The sequence below is a fragment of the Urocampus carinirostris genome, chromosome 1 (assembly GCF_059441175.1).
Source record: "Urocampus carinirostris isolate Australia breed hairy pipefish chromosome 1, RoL_Ucar_1.0, whole genome shotgun sequence".
Classification (NCBI taxonomy): Eukaryota; Metazoa; Chordata; class Actinopteri; order Syngnathiformes; family Syngnathidae; genus Urocampus; species Urocampus carinirostris.
In genome coordinates this window covers 66519936-66539581 of record NC_142349.1, presented here as the reverse complement: position 1 = coordinate 66539581, position 19646 = coordinate 66519936, and positions in this window count along the sequence as shown.

Below are 19646 nucleotides of genomic sequence, written 5' to 3'. Positions count from 1 at the left end.
ATAAAGATATTGGCAAGATTAACCCTGTAAGTTGATCTTAAATTCAGTCGCCAGGTCTGTCTTGAATATTCTACTGTCATGAGTAGCTTCTAGCGATCAAACTTTATGAAAGGTAGCTATTTAATTCAAACGGTAAAAGGTTTTTAAACTTGCATTGCTCTATGACAATCTAAATAGGCAGGTGTTGTTTCACCAGATGCAGAAAGACAAAGTCAATTGGTCCTTTGTGTTCATTGATTCAAATAGGCTTATCTTAGGGGATCATTTACCAATTAGCTATCTGTGCTACACCATGCTCCTAAAGCTACTGTTCCAACTAGTGGAATTATTTCTAAAAATCACTTAACAGAGAGGCACCAGAAAGGGCTGCCTACATTCTCTTCTACTATTTGCAATATTCATCGAGCCACTAACATCAGCTATACAGCAACAAATTAGGAAAGAATATATTGACTTTGGTGTTACAGAGCTCGAAATCAATATGTATTCTGATTATATACAGTATGACTTTACCTAGCAGAATACTGTAAATTCCGGACTGTAGAGCGCACCCACCGCTTTTTAAATGATTAGGCGCTTTTGTACTTGTACAAGCCGCACCCATGTACAAGTCGCATCCACTGCTTTTTGAGTGATTAGGCACTTTTGTACTTGTACAAGCCGCACCTATGTATAAGCCGCGGGCGCCAGCTGTAAAACTTGCGATACAGTCACGAAATTAACCAGGGCCACGCTGTAGGTTGCAAAATTGTAACTTCATAGATAGTATAAAAATTCAGAACCACAGTTAACATCACAAATAGCAAATGATACCCGTCATTAAGGTATGATGCAGACTTGTAAAGTCGGGGTCCCGTTAAAAGTAATCCAAGGAAACAAAATGTATATTTCCAAAGTTAAGGGTGGGAAAAATATATATCCACTATTGTCCGCTGCGACAACAGACAGATCTACCGGTAACTCAGCTTTACCACATTTCCCATCAGGCCGCGTTTTCTCCGCCCCTTATTTTTGATTTGTCCGTAGAACACATAACAGAATAAATCTCTAAAATAAATACATTACAAAAATATACAGTTGCAAATACATATTATACATGGTTACACATATTTTCGAAGAAAGACGGTACACCGAGAGAGTTTTCAAAGCTTTAATAATAATGATAATATAACTTTCATCCCAAACCGTGCCTTTTAAAGGTACCAACACGATAGTAAGATCACGCTCGCATTGTATCAAACATGCCTGTGAAAAAAAGGCACCCCGTAAATGTTAAATTCGCGGTAACTTGTCTTGAACTTCCTTCTTACAACTATCGCCATCAAGGGCATCTTCCTCAGTATCGGAACATATCCAAACTTTACAGAATACATGTGCTAAAACTTAGAGATTGCAGTCTATCTTGGCACACATTTTTAGCTGGTCTTAATCTTACCTCTGAAATTCCTGCGCCGCTGGTGGCCGTTAGAAAAATTCCATAAATTAGCCGCAGGGCTGAACATTTGGAAAAAAAGTAGCGGCTTATAGTCCGGAATTTACGGTATGTCTATTTTTGTCATTAGTACTGATTGATTATCTATTCTGTCTGTCTGTCCCGTCCTGTCCGGTATCGACCCCATCTGTCCGATATCAACTTGGGCAATTGGAATCGATCTCGTCGGTCTCCATTGGCGCCAACAGCCCTGGTTGCTGATTGGTTCCCTGACCCTTTTCAAAACCCCCGGCTTCCAGGAAGAAGCTGTCAGAACTTACGCTTTTGCTAGGCAAGCTCTGTACCTTCCAACAATCTCCTGCCCTGTTTTCTCCTGCCTGATACCTGTTACCGACCTGTTTCTGGACCCGTTTCTGCCCTGCTCTTCCGTCCTGTCCATCGACCTGTTTTGCCCCGTTTCCTGCCTGATACTTGTTGGCGACCCTTTTTTTACCGCCCTTGCTCCCCCGTCCCGGCTATCGACCAGCTTTCCTGCCGCCCACGACTATCCTTGCTCGACACGGAAGTGCCACTTCAGCGTTCCTGCCATCAGCTACCCGTGTACGACGATCATCGGATCGAGGAAGCAAACACTGCTCTCTTTCTCAATAAAACTGAGTAAAACGAACGCTATTGGGTCCTGTCTCCGTTTCTGGCTTGTGACAATTTATTATTATTTATTATTTATTATAGTGGAAGTATTCATTCTAATAACTATACTGTCTATTTCTCAGACTACTCTATTAATTAGACTCAATTTACAATACTCCTCATTACAAACACTCATGGCACCCTCCAATCCAAGACCTACTCTACTCATTTCCTACGGGTATTGTAAAATATTTAGGTTACACAATCTTAATTCAGGGCAGCACGGCGGCGCAGTGGTTAGCGCTTGTGCGGCACAGTTCATGTCATGGGAACCTCCTGCGTGGGTTCAAAGCCAGCTCCAGACTTCCTGTGCGGAGTTTGTATGTTCTCCCCGTGCTTGCGTGGGTTTCCTCCGGGCACTCCGGTTTCCTCCCACATTCCAAAGACATGCATTTCAGGTGAATTTGGCCGGTCCAAATTGTCCCTAGGTGTGAATGAGCGAATGAGTTGTCTGTCCCTGTGTGCCCTGCGATTGGCTGGCAGCTCCAGCCCCCCCCCCCGCGACCCTAATGAGGATAAGCTGTACGGCTAATGAGATGAGATGAGAATCTTAATTCAATTAAGTGGAAACAAAGTCTGAAGAGCCAAGGACTGAAATGACACACAAAGTCTTCCATTTGTATTAGAAGTGGACATTTTAGACAGATTTTGGCGAGACTCAGTCCTGGAAGACATAATTTTGTCAATTACCGGAACAGGAGGAGGACCCAGATGCGTGACGTTTCTCACACAAGCTTTATTTTACGGAAAATGGGGCAGTCATGCACGTTAACCCAAAACGCCAGTGATTCGGCGATCGTTGGGCGGAAGACATAAGGCAGCAGTCTGGTTTGGAATGACAGGAAACCAGAGGCCGACGATATCAATATCAATTGCATGAGCAGATATCGGACAGATGGGGTCGATACCGGACAGGACGGGACAGACAGGGATGATATCAGCCACTGGAGACTGGAGTCCGATAACAAGCAGGACGAGATGGACGGAAACGATACCAGACACTGGAGATCGAATTTAAACTGAACAAAATAGCCGAGAACGAAACTGGAGTTTGATATTAAACAGGACAAAATAGACGGGAACGATACCAGACAAGAAAAACGAGCAGGAAACCGGACTGAGTCAAAACCCAGAGAGGTTCGTTGACGGACTGACAAAGGGTGAGTGAGAGCATAGAGCTTAAATAGGAGGGAAGCCAATCTGTCAACGAGCCGCAGCTGGCGCCACACGGGCGGGGCCAATTGGGCGCCATGGGTAACCGTGACAAATTTGGCATATTAAACTCCCAAGACCAGGCGTGCACATGCTTATACGTCAATGCACATCACACAAGAGCTCAGTTCTCAAGAGGTTAACATGCTATGTTGTAGCTACAACTGTCACGGTTTGATAGACAAAAAATTCCCAAGTCAAGTCAAGTCAAGTAATTTTTATTTGTATAGCCCTTAATCACAAAGAGTCTCAAAGGGCTTCACAGGTTATTACACAGACTATTTTTTCAGACTATTACTACACTATCCCCTGATCTGGAACCAACATGAGGGCAAGGAAAAATCAAAAACCTCAACATAGATACATAACAAAGCCTTAAGAACAAAGGACTGAAAAGACACACCCAGTATTCCATTTTCGAGTCAAAATTGACATTTTAAAAAGAATGTATGGTACCTTTTCTGAATTTTGTAAACAGTCACCCCTCTGCTATAAAGTTACTATGTCTTTTGACATTGTGGAATGTAGTAGCCAGGTCTTTGAGTATGTATGTACATGAAAAAGTACTGATAAAGGACTGATAAAACACAAAAAGTGGTGTTATGATTACTCATTATACTCACCTGGGCCCGCTCGTTTGGCGCCATCTGCTGCTGGTTACCTGATTGGTTCCCCGTCCTATTTAAGCTCAGCCCTTTCACTCGCCTGTTGTCAGTCCGTCAGCAAACCTGTTTTCACAAGGCAAGCATTTTTTATTCTGACTCCCGTCGGTCCCATTTTGTTACCTGTTTTCCACTTGTCCGTTTGTCTCCGGCTACGACCCGTTTTTTGACCCTGACCATGGTTTGATCTCCCGTCCCGGCTGACGACTCGTTTTTTGACCCCGACCATGTTCTGATCTCCCGTCCCGGCTAACGACCTGTTTTTCCGTCTAACGACGCTACGATCTCCTGCTCCGGAAGATCCACTTCTGCATTCAGAACACGCTCCGATCCCGTGAGTGGCTTGATTCCGGCGTCCAGCGAGCACCGGATCACTTGCACTGCCTTTCCTCTATATTTCAATAAACTTGTGAGTAACGTTACGCATCTGGGTCCTCCTTCTGTTCTGGTCTTGACACAAAGTGTCATGATTACTCATTACACTCCCCTGTGCCCGCTCGTTTGGCGCCATATGCTGCTGGTTACCTGATCGGTTCCCCGTCCTATTAAAGCTCAGCCCTTCACTTGCCTGTTGTCAGTCCGTCAGCAAACCTGTTTTTACAAGGCAAGCATTTTTGATTCTGACTCCCGTCTGTCCCGTTTTGTCACCCGTTTTCCACTCGTCCGTTCCTGATTTCCCCGTTTGTCTCCGGCTATGACCCGTTTTTTGACCCTGACCACGTTCTGATCTTCCGTCCCGGCTAACGACCTGTTTTTCCGTGAAATTCAGTCACTGTACATTAAAAATGTTTTTAAAATGGTATTTATTGTTTAGTTTTATTTGAAGCCACAGTTCTTGCTCAAAACTCACATTCTATCATTTCTGTTATTGTTATTAGTATCACAGGATTTCTAAATCATCTTAGTAAAAGATTTTTGAATAATCAAAATCAATATCATCTTTACATTATCATCACAACTTAAGAGCTTTAAAATAAAAACGAGCAGTGCGTCGTTTGAAGTGTCCTTAAAAAGTATAAATATAAATATTTTCTTTATGAAGTATGTGTTAACAATGCCTGTGTCATGATTACCGATCGGAATCACCTGTGCCCGCTCGTTTGGCGCCCACTGCCGCGGGTTCAGATTGGCTCCCTGTCACTATTTGAACCCCGTCCTGTCAGCCCACTGTTGTCAGTCCGTCTGCGAATCTCCGTGTTTACTAGGCAAGCCTTTTTCGACCCTGACTCCCACCTGTCCCGTTTTTGCTCGCGTCTGTCTCCGGCTATGACTTGTTTTTGCTCCTGACCACGTCTGTTCTCCCGTCCCGGATTACGACCTCTTTTTGTCCCCGATTAGTCTACTCTCCCGTTCTGGCTTACGACTCGCTTGCGACCCTGACCACGCCTTGCTCTCCCAGTCCCGGCTACCGACCCGTTTTTCCGTCCCTGACACCGCCATCGCTCTCTACGGAAGATTCACTTCCGCGTTCGGAGCACAATCTGAGTACGAGAGCGACTTGCTTCCCGCGCCCAGCGAACACCGGATCGTGGGCCCAGCCCTTCCTCTCTCTTTCAATAAAACTTGTGGTACAACATCAAGCAAGTGGGTCCTGTTTCTGTTCTGGTACTGACAGCCTGACTGAGTTCAAAGAGCATTTATATATTTTTCCACTGTGCTTTTGTACTTTTCTCTTACTTTTATCATTGGTGTTCCAGCCCCGAAGCGCATTACAATGGAGGAAAGGAGATGGGTGAAAATGGTGAGAGTAAGAAAAGGACTGTTCCAAATTCTACCCAAACCCCCCAAAAAGATGAGAAATTAAATGAAAGAATTTCACATATTTGCACACGCAACAAAAGGAGCTGCAATGATGATTTCAGCCAGAAGATGGCGTCAGGAAGTAGAATTGTTTTAAGTGACGGACACCACTTTCAAACATGTAAAAATGCACCGATGCACGAAGTAAAACTAAAGACAAAATTCAGTGATTGAATATTAAATAAGAAATCACCAACGTAGTAAGAAAAACAGTTTCAGGTGATGGGTCATTGTGATTTTCTAGGACGAAGGTGTCAAACAGGCGGCCCGCGGGCAAGATCAGGCCCGCTAAGGGATTGAATCCGGCCCGCGAGACAACACTCAGAGAAGCGCGAGAGAAAAACAAGCTGCAGGTTGAAATATGTCAACTTGATGTTGCCAAAGCCAGGTGCCTCTCAGAAAGACACTGTACTTGTAATTATTTCTCTCTCTATCCCTCTCTCTCTCTCTCTCTCTCTCTCTCTCTCTTTCTCTCTTTCTCTCTCTCTCTCTCATCCTTTCTTTCACTGCTTTCCAGTTTTTTTTGCGCTCTCTCTCTTTCTAAGATTGTTGACCCCTGTAGTAGGGTCCTACTATAACATTCACAGATGTCCTTGCAGGAGAAACTTCTGCAATATGCAGTCTTCTTTGGCTCTCACAGAAAATTCAACACCTTGCTCCATGATCTCACCTTTTCTTCTCTCCCAAACTCTTGTTCTCTCATCCTTTCTTTCACTGCACTTCCAGATTTTTTTGCCCTCTCTCCCTTTAAGATTGTTGACCCCTGTGCTAAGGTCCTACTATGACATTTACAGATGTCCTTGCAGGACAAACTTCTGCAATATGCAGTCTTCTTTGGCTCTCACAGCAAATTCAACACCTTGCTCCATGATCTCACCTTTTCTTCTCTACCAAACTCTTGTTCTCTCATCCTTTCTTTCACTCTTTCTCCAGTTGTTTTCGCCCTCTCTCTCTCTCTAAGATTGTTGACCCCTGTACTAGGGTCCTACTATAACATTTACAGATGTCCTTGGAGGAGAAACTTCTGCAATATGCAGTCTTCTTTGGCTCTCACAGAAAATTCAACACCTTGCTCCATGATCTCACCTTTTCTTCTCTCCCAAACTCTTGTTCTCTCATCCTTTCTTTCACTGCACTTCCAGATTTTTTTGCCCTCTCTCTCTCTAAGATTGTTGACCCCTGTACTAGGGTCCTACTATAACATTTACAGATGTCCTTGGAGGAGAAACTTCTGCAATATGCAGTCTTCTTTGGCTCTCACAGCTAATTCAACACCTCCTTCTATGATCTTACCTTTTCTCCTCTACCAAACTCTTGTTCTCTCATCCTTTCTTTCACTGCAGTTCCAGTTTTTTTTTGCTCTCTCTCTTTTTAAGGTTGTTGACCCCTGTGCTAAGGTCCTACTATGACATTTACAGATGTCCTAGGAGGACAAACTTCTGCAATATGCAGTCTTCTTTGGCTCTCACAGAAAATTCAACACCTCGCTCCATGATCTCTCCTTTTCTCCTCTACCAAACTCTTGTTCTCTCATCCTTTCTTTCACTGCTTTCCAGTTTTTTTGCGCTCTCTCTCTTTCTAAGATTGTTGACCCCTGTAGTAGGGTCCTACTATAAAATTCACAGATGTCCTTGGAGGAGAAACTTCTGCAATATGCAGTCTTCTTTGGCTCTCACAGCAAATTCAACACCTCCTTCTATGATCTCACCTGTTCTCCTCTACCAAACTCTTGTTCTCTCATCCTTTCTTTCACTCTTTCTCCAGTTGTTTTCGCCCTCTCTCTCTCTCTAAGATTGTTGACCCCTGTACTAGGGTCCTACTATAACATTTACAGATGTCCTTGGAGGAGAAACTTCTGCAATATGCAGTCTTCTTTGGCTCTCACAGAAAATTCAACACCTCCTTCTATGATCTCACCTGTTCTCCTCTACCAAACTCTTGTTCTCTCATCCTTTCTTTCACTCTTTCTCCAGTTGTTTTCGCCCTCTCTCTTTTTAAGGTTGTTGACCCCTGTCCTACAATAACATTTACAGATGTCCTTGGAGGACAAACTTCTGCAATATGCAGTCTTCTTTGGCTCTCACAGCAAATTCAACACCTCCCTCCATGATCTCACCTTTTCTCCTCTACCAAACTCTTGTTCTCTCATCCTTTCTTTCACTGCATCTCCAGTTTTTTCGCCCTCTCTCTCTTTTTTTGCAGCACATAGGTGGATTAAGGCAGAGGGGGCTTTTGTTTAGATAAAGCGAAGGATTAGGTAGAGATTTGCCCCCATAAAGTTGTGGGCTTGATGGGCCTTTTATCCCTGCATGTCCCTAAAGCTGTGTTGCCTCTGGATTAGGACCATACAATGGGGCCCCTTGTGCAGAGGGATGTGGGCCAGAGAGAGAAAGAGAAGAGCCAAGGAGAGGAAAAGAAAAGACGACGGAGGAATTGAGACAAGGGAGGAGAGAAGGAGGTGGGTCATTCGGTGGAGGGGCGGAAGGGGGGATTCTGCGACTATTAGAGGAAAGTGACAGGTTGAAAACTTTGAGATGTGGGATTTGTCGGCAGGGATCTGCAGATCTTGTCACAATGAAGGCCATATTAGGAGGATTGGGCTGACAAAACCACCTCACGCCTTCTTTAAATCAATTTTTCTCATGCGCCTTTGGAAAATAAATAAAAGGGGGGAAAAAGGGACTCGGGTTTCGAAATGTGACTGTGTGCAAAAAAAAATGAGGCTCAAGGCAAATTGCTTTGTTATTAAAAAAAAGAAAAAAGAAAAAAAAAAAGCTCCCCTGGAATAGTCGATATTAAACTGCACTTCAAAAATGATTAATCGCTGTGGGATGAACAGATGCTGAAATACCCTTGAATGGTGGCGCCCAGGCGGACTTTTGCGGGATTGAGCACTTAATGTATTCATGCAGTTGCAGAAACATCATTAGGAACGTTAATTAGCCATTCGGGAGGCTCGGTCGCCGTTCACGAGGAAAGTCACGGGCGTTTTCAGACGGAAACGACAAAATCGCCTGAAAAAAGACAATAAGAAAGTACAGATGTTAGTAAATGCATTTTGTTTTATACAAAAATTAATTCTAAATCCAGATTAACAAGGGAGTTGGCTCACTTCAAATACATTTTTCCGTTCTTTATTGTGAAATAGTCAAGTCATGTTTTGTATAGCCCTTAATCACAAGAAGTCTCAAAGGTCTGCGCAGACTACAGACTATTACAGACTACAGACTATTATGACACCATCCCCTGATCTAAAACCTACATGAGGGCGAGGAAAAACTCAAAACCTCAGCATGAAGAAAATGAAGAAACCTTGTAAAGTCATGTTTATTTGTATAGCCCACTATCACAAGAAGTCTCAAAGGGCTGCACAGACCACAGACTATTACAGACTACAGACTATTATGACACCATCCCCTGATCTAAAACCTACATGAGGGCAAGGAAAAACTCATGACCTCAACATGAAGAAACCTTGTAAAGTCATGTTTATTTGTATAGTCGTTATTCGCAAGAAGTCTCAAAGGGCTGCACAGACCACACTCTACAGACTATTATTACATCACCCCCTGATCTAAACTCTACATGAGAGCAAGGAAAAACTCAAAATCTCAACATGAATAAAAATAAAGAAACCTTGTAAAGTCATGTTTATTTGTGACGCCCTTAATCACAAGCAGTCTCAAAGGGCTGCACAGACCACAGACTATGACAGACTACAGACTATTATGAAACCATCCCCTGATCTAAAACCTACATGAGGGCAAGGAAAAACTCAAAACCTCAACATGCAGAAAATGAATAAACCTTGTAAAGTCATGTTTATTTATATAGCCCTTGATCAAAAGAAGTCTCAAAGGGCTGCACAGACCACAGACTAATTCAGACTACAGACTATTATGACACCATCCCCTGATCTAAAACCAACATGAGGGCGAGGAAAAACTCAAAAACTCAGCATGAAGAAAATGAAGAAACCTTGTAAAGTCATGTTTATTTATATAGCCCTTGATCAAAAGAAGTCTCAAAGGGCTGCACAGACCACAGACTATTACAGACTACAGACTATTATGACACCATCCCCTGATCTAAAACCTACATGAGGGCAAGGAAAAACTCATGACCTCAACATGAAGAAACCTTGTAAAGTCATGTTTATTTGTATAGCCGTTATTCCAAGAAGTCTCAAAGGGCTGCACAGACCACACTCTACAGACTATTATTACATCACCCCCTGATCTAAACCCTACATGAGAGCAAGGAAAAACTCAAAATCTCTACATGAATAAAAATGAAGAAACCTTGTAAAGTCATGTTTTTTTGTATAGCCCTTAATCACAAGCAGTCTCAAAGGGCTGCACAGACCACAGACTATTACAGACTACAGACCATTATGATACCATCCCCTGATCTAAAACGTACGTGAGGGCAAGGGAATACTCAAAAACCTCAACAAGAAGAAAATGAAGAAACTTTTTAAAGTCATGTGCATTTGTATGGCCCTTAATCACAAGAAGTCTCAAAGGTCTGCACAGTTCACAAACCATTACAGATTACAGACTACCATGACACCATCCCCTGATCTAAAACCTAGATGAGGGCAAGAAAAAACTCACAAACCTCAACATGAGGAAAATGAAGAAAGCTTATTGTTCCAGCTCAGTGGCTTTGGGGGATGGGGGCCCATCCCAAGACTGCGAGAATGCTGGTTCGAGTTATACTTAAGACATACAACATTGGTACCTATTGCCTAACTGCTTGGCATTAGGGGTTGGAACTGGGGGTTTGATCACTTAATGACTCCCAACGATAGGTATTGCGACACATTGGCTGGGTTGAGCGATGGGGCTGGGAATCCCCTCCTGTAAAAAAAAAGATGTGAGTATGTCCTTGACCCGAGCCACCTCCCACTAGGAGGATATTGCTCCGATATATACATACATTTTTAATTGTTCTCGTAAAATGAGAAAAAAAAATGATTTTTATTTTTACATTTGTTATATTAGTATTCTTTAATTTGTATATTAATTTGTATATGTTACAATATGTCTCTAGAAAAAAAACGTTTTTATTATTTTAACTGTTCTATCAAAATTACAAAAATGATAATGTATATTCTATGTACTACTTCGTCCTATTTCAATTATATGAATATTTTATGCTATTATATATTTTCAATATTTAAAATATTTGTGTTAAAGCGGTCATCTTAGAGATATCGCATGTTCTATTCCCGGCACCTCGGGTTAAATGTCGAAGTGTCCTTGGGTAAGGCACTGAACCACTAATGCCCCCAATAAGCAAGTAGGTGCCTTGCATGTCTGACGCCGCTATCGGTGCGTGAGTGAGTGTGTGAATGGCCAACTGTGAAAAACGCTTTGGGAGGTTTTCAATGACTTATAAAGGGTTTTATAAAGTGTCTTGTGAAACTATTTGCTCCCATTGAACTTTGTGACCTTTTGCCACATTTCAGACTTCAAACATCAAGATATAAAACTGTAATTTCTTTTGAAGCATCAACATCCATTTTACCTGTCCCTGCCGGAGAAAACCAGGCCCAAACCATGATGCTGCCACCACCATGTTTGACATTGGGGATGGTGTGTTGAGGGTGATGAGCTGTCCTACTTTTACGCCAAACTTAACGTCTCGCATTGTTGCCAAAAAGTTTGATTTTGGTCTCATCTGACCACAGCACCTTCTTCCACATGTTTGGTGTGTCCCTCAGGGGGCTTGTAGCAAACTTTAAACGACACTTTTTATGGATATCTTTAAGAAATGGCTTCCTTCTTGCCACTCTTCCATAAAGACCAGATTTTTGCAGTAGACGACTGATTTTTGTCCTTTGGAGAGATTCTCCCGCCTCAGCTGTAGACCTTTGCAGTTCATCCAGAGTGATCATGGGCCTCTTGGCTGCATCTCTGATCAGTTTTCTCCTTGTATAAGATGAAAGTTTAGGGGGACGGCCCGATCTTGGTGGATTTGCAGTGGTCTGATACTCCTTCCATTTCAATATTATTGCTTGCACAGAGCTCCTTGGGATGTTTAAAGCTTGGGAAATATGTTTGGATCCAAATCCAGCTTTAAACTTCTCCACAACAGTACCTCGGACCTGCCTGGTGTGTTCCCCGTCTTTCATGATGCTCTCTGCGCTTTAAACAGACCTCTGAGACTATCACAGTGCAGGTGCATTTATACAGAGACTTGATTACACACAGGTGGATTCCATTTATCAACGTTAGTCATTTAGATCAACATTGAATCATTCAGAGATCCTCCCTGAACTTCTGAACAGAGTTTGCTGCACTGAAATTAAAGGGGCTGAATCATTTTGCACACCCATTTTTTCATTTTTTATTTGTTAAAAAGGTTTAAGATATCCAATAAAGTGTGTTCCACTTCTGATTGTGTCCCACTTAATGCTTCACAATAAATGACAGTTTTATATCTTTATGTTTGAAGTCTGAAATGTGGCAAAAGGTGTCAAAGTTCAAGGGGGCCAAATAGTTTTGCAACCCACTGTAATTTGGACATTTTGCAATATAAAAATTATTGAGCTAGATGATTTGATATGATGGATGCTTTTTTGTCATTTCAAGAATGATTCATATAGGAAATCTTGCTTTTCAAGTATTATCAAGATCATTTTGTCAAAACAAACGCACCCAAAAACAGCAACACATACCTGTCAACCTCTATGTTTTTGCCGTGCAAAGTACGTTTATTATGCATTCTTAGACGTGTACGACGTACAAGAAAATCTGTACGGAAAAACGCAAATTTGTCAATGATAGATACCATCCGGTATACACTGATTATCACGAAACGGCAAATCAATCAAGTCAAACGAGTTCGCCGCAGTAGCCTCTATCTCTGTATCGTTTTTTTTTTTCGTTGCAAACCAAGCAAGCGGTTCGATGCTACTGTGCGCATGCATATGCGGCCTCGGATTTCATGTGGTAGTTATGTAGTGAAAGGAGGTCCGTCTCTTTTTAGAGAACCGGCTTTTTCGGCTCAGCTCATTAAAGAGAGCCGGCTCTCAAACGGCTCACTTGCTTTGATGCATTATATTACAAGTTATGATGTTGTATAAAGAAGTTAAGAAAAAAAGGAAGTATAAAAGGAGAAAATGAAAAAAGATAAGTTTGTGGTTATGTCACGAAACGGAACGGGACTGTCTGGAAACGGGTCGGGAAGCAGGAAGTTGGAACTCATTTGCGTAGACGATCTGTCACTTTAATTGAGAAAGAAAAGTTGTCCAACACACAAACGGACCAAAGACAAAACAAAGCAGGCTCAAATGCAGGCAAAACTACAGACTTGGCATTTAACGGGATTAAACAGAACTTGCAGGAATCTCTCAGAATGTTACACCAAAGTGCAACAAAGAATAAACAGGTATGAACAGGTTTTCAACAAGGGTAAACAACGATCTGGTAAAGGACAGTTCCAAAAATACCCATAGGAGTAATCAGGAAATGCAGGTCAGCCGGTGTCAAGGGGCGGGCCAGCTGGGCGCCATGACAACCGTGCAGGACATGACAAGTTATCCCTTTAATCAGTATATTACCAACAATAATTTAATGCAGAAAATAAATCAACAATTTAAATAAGAAAATTCTATTTTATTCTATTTGCATGTATTTTTTTCTTCTACAGTGAACGTCCAAGCGACTTCAATTTTGAACTTTTTTTATAAAAAACCTCATATCTCACAACAACATGTTCATTAACAATATATATGATATAAGGAGGACAGCACGGCGGCGCAGTGGTTAACGCGTGTGCGGCACAGTTCTAAGGTCTTGGGTACCTCCTGTGTGGGTTCAAATCCAGCTACCGGACTTCCTGTGCGGAGTTTGTATGTTCTCCCCATGCTTGCGTTTCCTCCCACAATCCAAAGACATGCATTTCAGGTGGATTGGCCGGTCCAAATTGTCCCTAGGTGTGAATGAGCGAGTGAGTTGTCTGTCCCTGTGTGCCCTGCGATTGGCTGGCTACCAGTTCAGGGTGTCCCCTGCCCAATGCCCGATGATTGCTGGGATGGGCTCCAGCACCCCCGCGACCCTACTGAGGATAAGCGGTGCAGCTAATGAGATAATGAGACAACAAAACAACACAAAATTCATCCGGTGTGACATTTTAGATGACTTCTTTAAATTAATGCACTCATTAACATGAAATCCCAGCAAAATCCAAATTACAAAACCACAGCTGGGGGTCGCTGTTGAGCCAGGTTTTATCGAGCAGTGCACCATCACAGACTGCAGGGGTAAGGAGAGGGGTAAAGGGGGGAATCGGGGGTCTGTTTGGTGGGACGTCTAAGCCCCTCAGATGCGCTGGACAGCTCTCGTCGCTTCGTAAGAAGCTTTGGGTGGAGAGGCGCTCAGAAGAAAACTCTTTCTCGCTTTAATTGCTTTAGAGACGCTCCTTACAAAGAGACAGTGGCCAGATTTACCTCCCGTTTAAGTTCTTATTTCCATTGGTTCACAAGTTAATCCTCTTTCTCTCGCGGCCGAGGGGAGAGAGGGAGAGAGAGCGAGAAAGCGACAGAGCGACAGGGAGAAAGAGACAGAGAGAAAGAAAGAGAGAGAGAGAGAGAGAGAGAGAGAGAGAGAGAGAGAGAGAGACAGGGAGAAAGAGAGAGAAGGAGAGAGAGGGATAGAGAGAGAGAAAGAGATAGAGAGAGAGAGGGAGAGAGAGAGAAAGAGACAGGGAGAAAGAGAGAGAAGGAGAGAGAGAGAGAGAGAGACAGAGAGAGAGAGAGAGAGAGAGAGAGAGAGACAGACAGAGAGACAGAGAGAAAGAAAGAGAAAGAGAGAGGGAGAGAGAGAGGGAGGGGAGACTGAGAGAGAGACAGAGAGAGAGAGAGAGAGAGACAGAGAGAAAGAAAGAGAAAGAGAGAGGGAGAGAGAGGGGGGGAGACTGAGAGAGAGACAGAGAGAAAGAGAGAGAGAGAGAAAGAGAGAGATCGTGAGTGAGTGAGTGAGTGAGTGAGTGAGTGAGTGAGTGAGTGAGTGAGTGAGTGAGTGAGTGAAATAGAGAGACAGAAACAGGGGCAGAGGGAGGAATGAGTGAGGGAGAGAGGCATAAACAACTGGATATAGAGAAAGAAGGTAATGAGAAAGAGAGAGTGAGTGAAAGAGAGAAATAGAAAGAGGGAGAGAGAGATGAGGAACTAACAGAGAGGAATAAGTAAAATAGAAAAAGAGAGTGAAGGAAATACAGTGAGAGGGAAAAACAATGAGAGAAGGGGTTATGAGAGACAGCCAGCCAGACAGCCAGAAAGAAATAGATGGTGAGAGAGGGAGAGAGAGTGAAAAAGAGAGGGGAATAGAGCGAGACAGAAACCGAGGGACATAAAGGGAGGAACGCAAGAAGGAGAAAGGCAGAAACAACTGGATGTGAAGAAAGAAGGTAATGAGAGCCAGGGAGAGAAGAGAGAGAGAGTGAGAGAGAGAGAGAGAGAGAGAGAGAGAGAGAGAGAGAGAGAGAGAGAGAGAGAGAGAGAGAGAGAGAGAGAGAGAGAGAGAGGGGAGAGCGATGAGGAACTAAAGGAGAGGAATGAGTTAGAGAGAAAAGGATAGTGAAAGAAATAGAGTGTGAGAGAAAGACAAATGAGAGAAAGGGTTATGAGAGACAGACAGAAAGAAAGAAATAGAAGGTGAGACAGAGGGGAAAAAGAGAGGGGGAATACAGACTGAAAACCGAGGGACATAATGGAGGAATGGGAAAGGGAGAGAGGCAGAACGAACCGGATATGGAGAAAGAAGATAATGAGAGACAGAGAGAGAAAAGAGAGAGAGGGAAGGAGAAACATTGAGAGAGATACAAGAGGGGCTGAAAGAGAGGAAAGAGGAAGAGAGAGGAAGAGAGTGAAAGATAGGGGAATCGAGTGAGAGAGAAAAACAAATGATAGAAAGGGTTATGAGAGAAATACAGAGAAAAATAAATGGAATTGGAGAGAGGGAGACAGATACAGAGAGAGAGAGAGATAGGGGGGGATGAGAGATGAACAGGAAGAGAGAGAGAGAAGAGCGGCAGAAAGAGAGAAAGAGAAAGTGGAAAGGGTGAGAAAGAAGGAAAGAACAAAAGAAACGAGAGGATTGAGGGACAGAAAGAAAGAATGGGAGACAGGGGCAGAGGGAGAGAGAGAGAGAGCAAGAGAGAGAGGGGGAGAGAGTAAGAAGGGGCAGAAACAGAGACAGAGAAGAGGGGAAAAGAAAGACATAAAAAACGAAAGGAATAAGAGGATTGAGAGAGAATGAAAAAATGGGGCACGGAGATGGAGTGAGGGAGAGAGAGACAGAAAGAAAGAGGTAAAAAACGAAAAGAATAAGAGGATTGAGAGATAATGAAAAAATGGGGGACAGAGACAGAGGGAGAGAGCAAGGAACAATGAGAGAAAGAGAACGAGGGGAAACGAAAGACGGAAAGCACGAAAGAAATAAGAGGAATGAGAGAGAGAGATGGAAAGAATGGGAGACAGAGACAGAAAGAGGTATGAAAGACAAAAAGGAGGACAGAGAAAAAGACAGATTCGTGCCTGTTTAATAATATCATTATTATTGTTATTATCATTATCATTCATTTTATAATTTCAATTGTCATCATTTAATTATTATTTGTAATTCATAATTATTTTATCGTTAGGATCACTTCAATATTATTATCTTCATCGCCTCCTTCAAAATAAACTACAAAGCCATATATTTAAAGAATTAAAAGTAACTTAAATCAATGAAATTTAAAAAGAACGTTTTTTTCGTGCATCGACAAAATCATCAATATTTGTAGATCACTTTAATAGATATGAATTATATAACAAGAATAATACTAATAATTATTTTGAAAATCGTAATTCTCGAAAAACTAAATACATAGAATGAAATGATAATGGCGTTTAATATTATGAGAACGAAAACGATTGAAAACGCGACGTTGTCAATATTCGCCATTTTGTGACGATGGCCGAATAGAAATATCTCGAATGAATATTGCAATATTTTAAAATCAATACTTTACTATTCATCTTTATAACATAATAATTGACTAAATATAATATGCGTAAAAATCGTTTGTATTCTTAGATTGTACATTTTACTTTTGTGCTTAACGAATCACCCACTTCTGAAAAATCGATAATAATAATTATAATAATCTAAAAAATAATCGATTTTTTGGGCCAGAGTTCTGGGGATGCCGAGCACTCAGGGCAGGGGTGGGCAAACTATGGCCTGCGTGCCATAAGTCAGGCTTTTCCATCCGGCCCGCCAAATTAAAATGCTCAAAATGTAATGACAATATATTTAATATCAATACAGCACTACTAATAAAAATATGATTTTTAGTAGCAATTGTGTCCCTATTCTCCCTTTGTGTGTCTGCAACTAAATTCTACTACAAAAATACTACAAAAATACTACAAAATTACTATAAAATTAATGTCAAATTTAGTGCTTCAAAACAGGGACTTAATGTATTTTGATGAGAAAAAATACATAAGAAATACTAAAGATGTACTCCTATGGTATAATACTTTGATACAAAAATATTATTACACAAATATTACCACAGAAATATCACAAAAATCCAAGTAAAGTAATATTTATAAAAAATCAAAATACATACTACAAAGATACATAGCATGGGTACACTTCAAAAATAATTCTACAGAATTATTACAAAAAGGTACTATAGTAATACTTAACACAAAATACTGCTACGTACATTTTACCTCAGAAATACTACAAAAGTACAGCAATAGTAGTATTAAAAAATACTTTAAAATGGTTGTTAAGGGATCCAACCAACCAACTTAAAATACTAAAAAGATGCAAGTAAGAAAATACTTCAAAACACTTCTACAAAAATACTACTAAAAACACTAAAGTAAAAAAAATACTAAAGTAATGGTTGTTAAGGGATCCAACCCACTAAAGAAATACTACTACGGTATGACACTATGATACAAAATACTATTTCACACAAACATTACCACAGAAATACTACAAAAATACAACAACAGTAATATTAAAAAATACTTAAGAAATGTTTTTTAAGGGATCCAACTGACTAAAGGAATACTACAGAAATACTACTATGGTAAAATACTATGATACAAAAATACTACTTTACACAAACATTACCACAGAAATACTACAAAATTCCAACTAAAGTAGTATCTAAAAAAATAAAAAGTAATACTACAGAGATACCAGTATGGAAACACTTATGTTAAAAACAATCCTACAGAAATATTACAAAAAGGCACTACAGTAATACTCAACACAAAAATACTGCTACATAAATATTACCACAGAAATACTAAAAAAATACAATAACAGTAGTATTAAAAAATACTTTAAAATGGTTGTTAAGGGATCCAACCAACCAACTTAAAATACTAAAAAGATGCAAGTAAGAAAATACTTCAAAACACTTCTACAGAAATACTACCAAAAAAACACTACAGTAATACTTAACACAAAAATACTGCTACGTAAATATTACCACAGAAATACTACAGAAATAGAACAACAGTAGTATTAAAAAATACTAAAGAAATGGTTTTCAAGGGATCAACCAACTTAAAAATACTAAAAAGATGTGAGTAAGAAAATACTTCAAAACAATTCTACAGAAATACTACTAAAAAACACTACAGTAATACTTAACACAAAAATACTGCTACGTAAATATTACCACAGAAATACTACAAAAATACAACAACAGTAGTATTAAAAAGTACTTTAAAATGGTTGTTAAGGGATCCAACCAACCAACTTAAAATACTAAAAAGATGCGAGTAAGAAAATACTTCAAAACAATTCTACAGAAATACTACTAAAAAACACTACAGTAATACTTAACACAAAAATACTGCTATGTAAATATAACCACAGAAATACTACAAAAATACAACAACAGTAGTATTAAAAAATACTAAAGAAATGGTTGTCAAGGGATCCAACCAACTTAAAAATACTAAAAAGATGCGAGTAAGAAAATACTTCAAAACACTTCTACAGAAATACTACTAAAAAACACTACAGTAATACTTAACACAAAAATACTGCTACGTTAATCTTACCAAAGAAATACTACAAAAGTACAACAACAGTAATATTAAAGAATACTAAAAAAAATGGTTGTTAAGGGATCCAACCAACTAACCAAGTGAAAAATACTTAAAAGATGCGAATAAGAAAATACTTCAAAACACTTCTACAGAAATACTACTAAAAAACACTACAGTAATACTTAACACAAAAATACTGCTACATTAATCTTACCAAAGAAATACTACAAAAATACAACAACAGTAATATTAAAGAATACTAAAAAAATGGTTGTTAAGGGATCCAACCAACCAACCAACCAACTGAAGAATACTAAAAAGATGCTCGTAAGAAAATACTTCAAAACACTTCTACAGAAATACTACCAAAAAACACTACAGTAATACTTAACAATAAAATACTACTACGTAAATATTACCACAGAAATACTAAAAAAAATACTTCTGCAGTAACACTACAAAAACACAGGTATACTACAAAAATGTTACTACTGAAATTCTACAAAATAAAGTAAATATTTCAATGCAGTGCAGTAATTCCTGACACTGTGTTGTTTATATTTTACTTAAAAACTAAAAATTGTTATCATTTTAAAGCATATTCTTTCCTTTATGAGGGGAAATAGAGTTTTATAATTTTGGGGGGGGGGGTGTTTGGGTTACATTTTGGGGTGCATGACCACCCCTTAAAAAGGCTCTGGTTACGCCCCTGCTTGAAACTCGTGTCAAACACGGTCAAAGTGTCCCCCAAAACCAAACTGCCCCCTCG